The sequence below is a fragment of the Gadus macrocephalus genome, chromosome 6, assembly GCF_031168955.1.
Source record: "Gadus macrocephalus chromosome 6, ASM3116895v1".
In the NCBI taxonomy this organism is placed as follows: domain Eukaryota; kingdom Metazoa; phylum Chordata; class Actinopteri; order Gadiformes; family Gadidae; genus Gadus; species Gadus macrocephalus.
Genome location: NC_082387.1, coordinates 12,502,167 through 12,511,317, shown reverse-complemented (window position 1 = coordinate 12,511,317; position 9,151 = coordinate 12,502,167). Strand labels below are relative to the sequence as shown.

At 45.7% G+C, this 9,151-nt stretch overlaps 1 long non-coding RNA gene across 1 annotated transcript; it reads left to right on the top strand.

The window, feature by feature from the left end:
- The first annotated feature begins 2,008 nt into the window (after positions 1–2,008).
- On the top strand, positions 2,009–2,523 carry LOC132459035 (uncharacterized). The gene is made up of 2 exons (XR_009526090.1): positions 2,009–2,382; positions 2,465–2,523. It is a non-coding gene; the product is annotated as an uncharacterized LOC132459035 (long non-coding RNA).
- Positions 2,524–9,151: the final 6,628 nt, after the last annotated feature.

The following is a 9,151-nucleotide window of genomic DNA, read 5'->3' as shown; positions in this document are numbered from 1 at the left end:
GGTGGGCCACTCTCCGTCAGAATGGCTAACTGCCATTGTTCCCATAATGCACTGCTGATGGTTATGACCTGCCCCATCACCCAGACAGGACACAGGGCCCTGAGGAAGTGTGTCTGTGTGTGTGTGTGTGTGTGTGTGTGTGTGTGTGTGTGTTTGTAAAGTAAGTGTTATACAATGTGTGTCTGTGTGTGAGAAAGAAAGTGTGATATTGTGCTGTCTAACATGGTTTATTGTGTGTATGTGTGTGTGTGCGCGTGTGTGCGTGTGCGTGTGCGTGTGCGTGTGTGTGTGTGTGTGTGAGGTTTAACTTTGGAGATGATGGATGGGTGCAGAGAGGAGAAGGAGAACATCCATGAGTAATGAAATAGGGGCATTGGCTGTGTGTGCGTGTGTATGTGTGCATGTGCCTGTGTGTGTGTTTGTGAGTGTGTGTGTGTGTGTGCCTGTACGCGTGCATGCATGTGTGCAAGCTTGCGCACGCTTGTGCACGAATAGCTGTTCTTGTTCAGGACTTAGTAGTACTGAAAGGCAAAATACATTCTTTTAGCTAGAAATAAAACCCATCCATTAGCCAGGAAATTGATACTATGAAAACACAAAGAGTTTCGGCTGTCGTGTTTATCATGAAAGAAAATGAGTAAGAGCGCAAGCTAGTGCCGGGGTATATGAGAGAGAGAGAGAGAGAGAGAGAGAGAGAGAGAGAGAGAGAGAGAGAGAGAGAGAGAGAGAGAGAGAGAGAGAGAGAGAGAGAGAGAGAGAGAGAGAGGGAGAATCCCGTGGGGACCATCGGAGCGTATGAGTTTGAAGTGTCAGGTTAGATCTTGAAAACTGTGCACACCAGTGTAGTGCAGGAAGGCAGCGTATCGCACTGCATACAGACCTCATGGGGACACTTGAGGTTCGTCACCAAACACACACACAGACACACACACACACACACACTGTATAACTACCACACCTGCACAGGTACAACTTACAACTACAACTTACTTAATGTAGGACTTGTATACAAACACCTTTGCCGATGCAATTAATGCATAGCAACACAAAGATTTCACTTATATTCAACCACACCTTGACACAAAAGAATTGTGTATAAATACACTTGTAGATGTGAATTATACATAACCACCTACGTATACAACAAATGTGAAGAAAAACAGTACAACAACAACTGATACAAAACCACTCATGGGAGGAGTAGAGAGAGATGGAGGGACGGATAGGGAAAGACAAGAGGGTCGTTGCATACCTAATTAAAAATAATATTCCACTAATGTGCTCTATATAATCAATGCACGTTTTCTGTGAAGCAGAGAAAGAGCTAGAGAACACGAGAGAGAGAGAGAGAGAGAGAGAGAGAGAGAGAGAGAGAGAGAGAGAGAGAGAGAGAGAGAGAGAGAGAGAGAGAGAGAGAGAGAGAGAGAGAGAGAGCGAGAGGGAGAGAGAGAGAGGGAGAGAGAGAGAGAGAGAGAGAGGTAGCGCTCAGACAGACCCATTGAGAGGCAGAGGGTTCGCTAGGCCGAAGCAACCAGGGCGACACACACTCATCATGTCAAAGATGGAGTGGCGGAGTGAACGAGGCAGAGAGGAGGGGGGGAGAGAGAGAGGTAGCCCGCTGATTTGAATGAGAGATGACAGATACAGTGGCAAAAATCTGTGCTTCGCAGATGAAAGGAGAGATGGTTAATGAGAGGGAGGAATTTCTCCACTGACATGGAGTTAAAACTTCAGCAATTTCAATCAGTTGTGCAGTGTTGTGTGTTTGTGTGTGTGTGTGTGTGTTACCAGGCTGGCCTTGCGGCGGTGAAGGATTGGAGGCAGTGGTGGGATGTGAGCAAGGCCGTTGGCCTGAATTTATTCAGGTACAAAAATTGTCCAACAGGAGGCAAAAATGAATGAACAAAAACCGAAATCAATAATTCAAAATAACTTTCGACAATCTAAACATTCAATAATCCAAGAACAACCGTCTCCCCCCTCGGCACTAATTAAGCCCTTGGCTGGTCTAAGGGCCAGGTGTTGTCGACCGCTCACCTCAGACCCTTCTGCCCCTCCTACATGATTTGGACCTGAATATATCCTACCTGGCCCGACCCATCCCACTCTTAATTCAATTAACCCTCCCCTACACATTTCTGATTGACCTATCCCCACCCCTAGTTACACACCTTACTACAGACCTATTTGTCTAAACCCCATCCTTACCCCCTACTTCCCTGACACCTTAAATATTCCCCAAGTACCCCAACACACCCCTCTCTTCCCACACACTTGGTCTCGCCCGTCTGACGTCACCCCCACACCGCACAAATGTTCTTCCGGACTTCACGTCGGGTCCTCCCGCAGCCCCCGGCACCCGGAAGCCAGCGCAACCGTAACGTGAGTGTTTTTACGATGTCCTTGTTTGTGCCGTGTCTCATGACCGGCTTCCTCATAACGTATGTTTTTTTGTGTGTTGCAGGTGGCGTCATGAAAGTGTTTGAATGTTCTGTGTGTGTTTAATAAAAGGGTACTTGTAAATCCCGGTGTCAGTCCTGTTTGTGTCCATTGCCTGTGGTAACGGGCAGCCGCACCGTTACAGTGTGCATATGGCCGTGTTTTTGTGTACGCATGCATGTGTGTGTGTGTGTGTGTGTGTGTGTGTGTGTGTGTGTGTGTGTGTGTGTGTGTGTGTGTGTGTGTGTGTGTGTGTGTGTGTGTGTGTGTGTGTGTGTGTGTGTGTGTGTGTGTGCAGATGGCTGCATGTGTGTTTTTGTGTTTTGTGTGTGTCGGTGCGTGCGTGCGTGTGTGTGTGAGTGCCTGCATGCATGCGTGAGTGTGTCTGTGCGTCAGTGTGTGTGTGTGTGGGGCCTTCCACTCTGGTTGACTCTGTTTATAGGGTCCTCAACTGCATCTACCAAAGAGCTTCTCAGGAAGCTGGAGAGCAGCCAAGTATGGATGGTGTCGGTCTGACATATGTTCCTGTAACTCACCTGGGAGCTGATTCATCTCACACACACACACACACACACACACACACACACACACACACACACACACACGCACTCAGACACATACACACACGCACACAGACACACACAAACACCCACGGGTAAAGAGAAAAGGAATGAACGATGTGTGTGTGTCTGTGTGTGTGTGTGTGTGTGTGTTGTGTGTGTGTGTGTGTGTTAGAGTGTGTATTTTTTAGAGTGTTTGTGTGTGTTGTGTGCGTGTATGAAGGGGGGGGGTGGAAAAAAGAGGCTCACATACAAAAACGCATTGAGACAGAGAAAGAAAACATACAAACAGCTAAAGAGAGAGAGAGACACACACACACACACACACACACACACACACACACACACACACACACACACACACACACACACACACACACACACACACACACACACACACACACACAGTGCCAGAGAGAAAGAGAGAGAGGTAGAGAAAGTCAAAGAGACGGGATCAAACGTCCTCTTCTTTAGATCCAGCAACGGATTCCGCTGACGAGCAGAAAGCAAGGATCCCTAGAGAGAGAGAGAGAGAGAGAGAGAGAGAGAGAGAGAGAGAGAGAGAGAGATGTTGGAGACAGAGAGACAGAGAGAGAGGTAGAGAAAGAGAGGTAGAAAGAGAGAGGTAGAGATAGAGAGGCAGAGAAAGAGAGAGACAGGGAGAGCAACAGATAGACAGTAGTCAGAGAGACCCGGTATGACAGGCAGTCTCAAGGACCTTACTATAGAAACCTGCCCTACCAATGAATCCAAAAGTGCCGTGTCATGCAGACCCTAAGCAGCGAGGCAGAGAGGGCAAGCGTTTGTGTGTGGGAGTGTGTGTGTGTGTGGGGAGGGGGATGGAGAGTTACAGAGAACGACAGGGCTATTATATATTTTTCATTAAGTTTCCGTGCTCTAGCTCTAAGTCGCATCAAAGGGAAATAGAGAGAGATAAAGAGGGCACAGAAAAGAGAACAGAGAGAGAGAGAGAGACAGACAGAGAGAGCACAGAGAAGAGAAGGGAGAGAGAGATAGAGAAGGCACAGAGAAGAGAAGGGGGACACAGAGGAGGAACGGAGAAGAGAAGAGAGGGAGAGATAGAGAGGGCACAGAGAGAAGAGAGGGAAAGAGGAAAAAGCGAGAAAGGAATTAATAGAGAGAGAGCAATAGAAAGATAAAGAAGTCAACACAGGATGTTCTAATTAACTTCACAGTCACTTACTCCATGAACCTCCACCCACTCCTCTATGCCATGTTGGTGCATGTATGAATCTGTGTGTGTGTGTGTGTGTGTGTGTGTGTGTGTGTGTGTGTGTGTGTGTGTGTGTGTGTGTGTGTGTGTGTGTGTGTGTGTGTGTGTGTGTGTGTGTTTATGTATTTATGTGTGTGTGTGTGTGTGTGTGTGTGTGTGTGTGTGTGTGTGTGTGTGTGTGTGTGTGTGTGTGTTGGAGTGAGTGAGTGTGTATCCGTGAGTCTGTGTGTGTGATTGAGCGAGTGTGTGTCTGCGTGGGTGTGCATCTCTTTAGCCTGCCCACTGTGTGTATAAATTACCGTATAACGTTATTTCATTACAGAGGAAAAAAAGAGAGAAAGCAAGAAAGCAAAGGAATAAAAGAGAGAGGGAAAGAATTCAATAGGCTGCAGGGGCTTCCAGCTCCTGCAGTGGGATCAAACAGCCAGGGAACCATCGGGGAGTAGGGGAGTGGAGGACTGGATGGAGGAGGAGGAGGGAGCTAAGAGAGGCGAAGCAAAAGAATACATAAAGCTGGAGGTGATTCCGCAGAGATGACGGAGCTAGCGGCGGTCTGGGAGGGGGGGAGGGGCCCTTCCCGTTCCCCCTCCTGTTCCTCAACCTTCCTACTCCTCCCTCCTCCTGTGTCACACAGCTATCATTTGCCTTCATCTCCTCCTTTCTTTTCACCACAAAACCCACTCGCCCCCCCCTCCCCTCTCTCTCTCTGTCTCTCTTTTTCTCTCTGTTCTTTGCTTTCCTCCCTCGCTCGCTGGCCCGCTTGCTCCCTCCCTTGACAAGGATTCCCGTCCGCCGTGATTCAACAGGAAGTGGATGGGAGGGAGGGGCGGGGAGGGGGCGGGGAGGGGGTTGAGGTTGAGTGGGTCGGTTGGTAAGGAAGAACTCTCAACGCAGGGGACATGCGCTAACAACATTGCATAGCTATTAGTCTCCCGCCAGAGTGCTGTTGGGGCCAAAACTAAGCTACTGTTGAGTGGCTAAATGAGTGTGAGCGAATGTGTGAGTATGCATGTGTGAGCATTTGTGTGTGTGTGTTTATGTTTTTGTGTGTGTGTGTGTGTGTGTGTGTGTGTGTGTGTGTGTGTGTGTGTGTGTGTGTGTGTGTGTGTGTGTGTGTGTGTGTGTGTGTGTGTGTGTGTGTGTGTGTGTGTGTGTGTGTGTGTGTGGAAAATTAAGCAGGCCAAACGCTTTCTGTAAAATTGGAAATAGGAGAAAATTACAGAAATTAAAACGATTTTTTTGTCTGGGTGTGATTTATCCCTGTGATAAATCACAGGGATAAATCCCCTTTGATTGCTACCAATTTTTTTTCAATTAAAGTGTGACCAATAAGGAGATAATTATTTTTTATGCAGGTAAAGGATTGTGGAAATTGCTTGCGCATAATAATTACCCAACAACTCTCCAGCATTTTATTCTCGAATAATTTATAAATTAACTTATAATTTCTTAATTCATTTATTATTTTTGCCTATTAGGAAGAGTATTTCCGGAGCTCACTTCGTGTCATATTTTCCAGCAGTGTCTTCGACCCCAACACATCTTTCATTGTCCGTGAAACATGTGTATCGTGATATGAAGAGGTGTGTTTTTCAAGTAGATCCTTTTTATGTTATGTTCTCCCTATTCATTCAATCAATGGTCAACCCCCAATGTGTATGTTTTTTATATTGTATGTTGGCAGTGTAACTGTGTCTGTTTGCTTTCAAACTTTGTTTATAATTTGGATGTAAAAGCTGGTCAGGGGAGCGCAACAGAGAACCCTGATGGGATATTGACTTTTCTTTTATCAGAAATGAATGAACTGGATGACTAAAAGGGGAGAAGACTAGTCAATTTAATCAACGCAGAGCAGTCACACAAGTATTTATAGCTGCAGTATAAAGCTAGTTTCGAACATCCTTGGAAACTCTGATATTGGGTACTAGTTTTGGCACTAAGCCTGAAGAAGAGTTAGATTTGGCTCTCCACTAGCCTGGATACTAGCCCAAGGTTAGCATTACTGAAAGAAAAGCAGCGAGTAAATCAGTAGACATTTTGATTTGTAGACATACCGTGGAAGAGGAGGATAATAAATTAAGATGACAATATGATACATGCACAGGTTTTCTTTCCCCCCGCAGTGAACAAATGGAAATCGGAAATGCAATAACCGACAATTCATCATTGGCCATTGAAGGTTAACAACTGTAGTTCATTACCGTGATTCACGGTAAGAAGATAATTAATTATTTCAGTTGTCTCTTAACATTACCATGCCAGTGGCTGCTCCCTCAATCCGTAAACGCTTGAGAAACGGTCACAACTCAATGGGACCTATAATGAAAAACGCTCTGCATTTCGCATACAATATCAGAGTTTTGTTCTGCTAAACCCCAATCTTGTGAGGTTACAGCGGCATGCTGGTAAAATAGCAACTATAACCTATGATAATAGAAAACAGACGGGGACCATTTAGACATGCTTTTCAATTTGCCTTTTTGAATTGACTTCATTGAATTACTGAGTTAATGTAGGTACCTAATAAATTCAATAATAAGGTTTGTACCATTTTCTTTCTTGGCGTCAATACTTGCATATGTAGGACAACAAATTTTGCATGCACATGTGAAGCATGTAATGGAACATCATGTATGTCAACTCAACAGTCAAGTGACTTTCTGAAGTGCAAACTCTTGATAAACAATTCCTGCCGTTTAAATATGTATGCAGGGTTGTATGCATGTTGAGCTCGTATGGAATCGGTTCTGTGAGCCCAATCCAGGGCAGCCTTGATCTTGACTTTAATGATGGTGCTATTCTGAAACCCAAGCACTTAGTATCCTCTCGTGAGATTCCAGCCATTCTGTTTTCCCTTGCATCGCACAGAAAAGACCTGCTGCCTGCACACATTTTTTCCAACTTAAAGACATGACACAAAAGTTCAGAGAAAAACAAAAAACACACAAAAATTCATTTCCTCTTGTTCCCCAAGAGCGCGCGCTGGTCTGTCGACACTCCGACTCTCTTCATCTGAAGCTGCCTTCGGCGGAGGGACGATACGTAGTGTGTTGCTATGCTGCCGTGCCCATACTGTCACATCTCACCTCTAATAAAGTGAGGGAGCGCAGTCTTTGGCTACACTCCTAAGCGGCGCTTGTTGACGAGCTATGCTGTCAATATGTCTTTGTGAATGAGGCCATTATTTTGTCGCTACTGTCGGCTGTGCTGCTTAAGCGTGAGGTCGCCTCCGCTCTGGCTGCGGCAGACATCAGCCCTGCCTCTGGCCCTCAAAGTCCCGCATTGTCGTTAGTGCCTTATTTTATCTGGTCTGACAAGAAGACAAGAGCAGCTTCGTTCTTTGGAAGTACATGTATGGATGGTACTTTCACGAGATGTCTACCTTCAGATTGTTCCCCGGCATGATAAAAAATCGACTGAAGCCCTATATTTTCTTTTTACTCTATTGTTTAATCTCCGACTCAGTCTATCTCTCTCTCAATCTATTTCCCTCTCTCTATCTCTCGCTCTCCCATCCTCTCTCCCATCTCTCTCTCTCTCTCTCTCTCTCTCTCTCTCTCTCTCTCTCTCTCTCTCTCTCTCTCTCTCTCTCTCTCTCTCTCTCTCTCTCTCTCTCTCTCTCTATACCCTCAGTGTGTATCTATACCTTCAGTGTGTCTCTATACCTTCAGTGTGTCTCTATACCGTCAGTGTGTCTCTATACCGTCAGTGTTTCTATACCCTTTGTCTCTATACCCTCAGTGTGTCTCTATACCCTCAGTGTGTATCTATACCCTCAGTGTGTCTCTATACCTTCAGTGTGTCTCTATACCGTCAGTGTGTCTATACCCTTTGTCTCTATACCCTCAGTGTGTATCTATACCCTCAGTGTGTATCTATACCCTCAGTGTGTCTCTATACCCTCAGTGTGTCTCTATACCCTCAGAGTGTCTCTATACCCTCAGAGTGTCTCTATACCCTCAGTGTGTCTCTATACCCTCAGTGTGTCTCTATACCCTCAGTGTGTCTCTATACCCTCAGAGTGTCTCTATACCCTCAGAGTGTCTCTATACCCTCAGAGTGTCTCTATACCCTCAGTGTGTCTCTATACCCTCAGTGTGTATCTATACCCTCAGAGTGTCTCTATACCCTCAGAGTGTCTCTATACCCTCAGTGTGTATCTATACCCTCAGAGTGTCTCTATACCCTCAGTGTGTATCTATACCCTCAGAGTGTCTCTATACCCTCAGTGTGTATCTATACCCTCTGTGTGCTCGTGAGTGGTACGTCTCTGAGGAAATGATTGGCCTATCAGGCGACGGGCGAGAAGGCTAATGAATACGTTGTGTGACATGCCTACTGACGGAGAGATTGAAGGAGAGAGAGAGCGAGAGCGAGAAAGTGAGAGATGAAAAGAGAGAGAGAGAAAGAGTGTGTGCATTGAACAGGAGGACAGAGGCACAGCCGCCCTCGAGGAAAATGTCAAGCAGACACCTTGTCCGTGTGCGTAGTGCAAAGCTCCGCCGCAGTGTCTCAACGGGGAGCTGTCAATCATTGTGTTGCGTAATAGCGCAGAGTCAAGTTAAATCAAATCAAATCAAAGTCACTTCACATTAAAGATGCAGTCTCTAGAATTAAGTGACATCGAGATGAATGGACTTGGCAGATATTGAATATAATATTCATAAGTATGTTTTAATTGGAGTATAACCCCATGAAAGTAAGAATCTTTGCGTCTTCGTTAACTTAGAATCAGCCCTTTATTATATATATTATATATGGAGCAGGAAATCTTCCATGGGGGCTGCCTTGTGCGATAACCCAGAACGGACTTACAGCTCTAGAGAGAAATAGTTTTTAATTCGATGCGTTTTATGATAAGAGTTCTACGAAGGGCGGGGGCGTTTTATCCCCATGGCAATGACCCAATTGTGATACT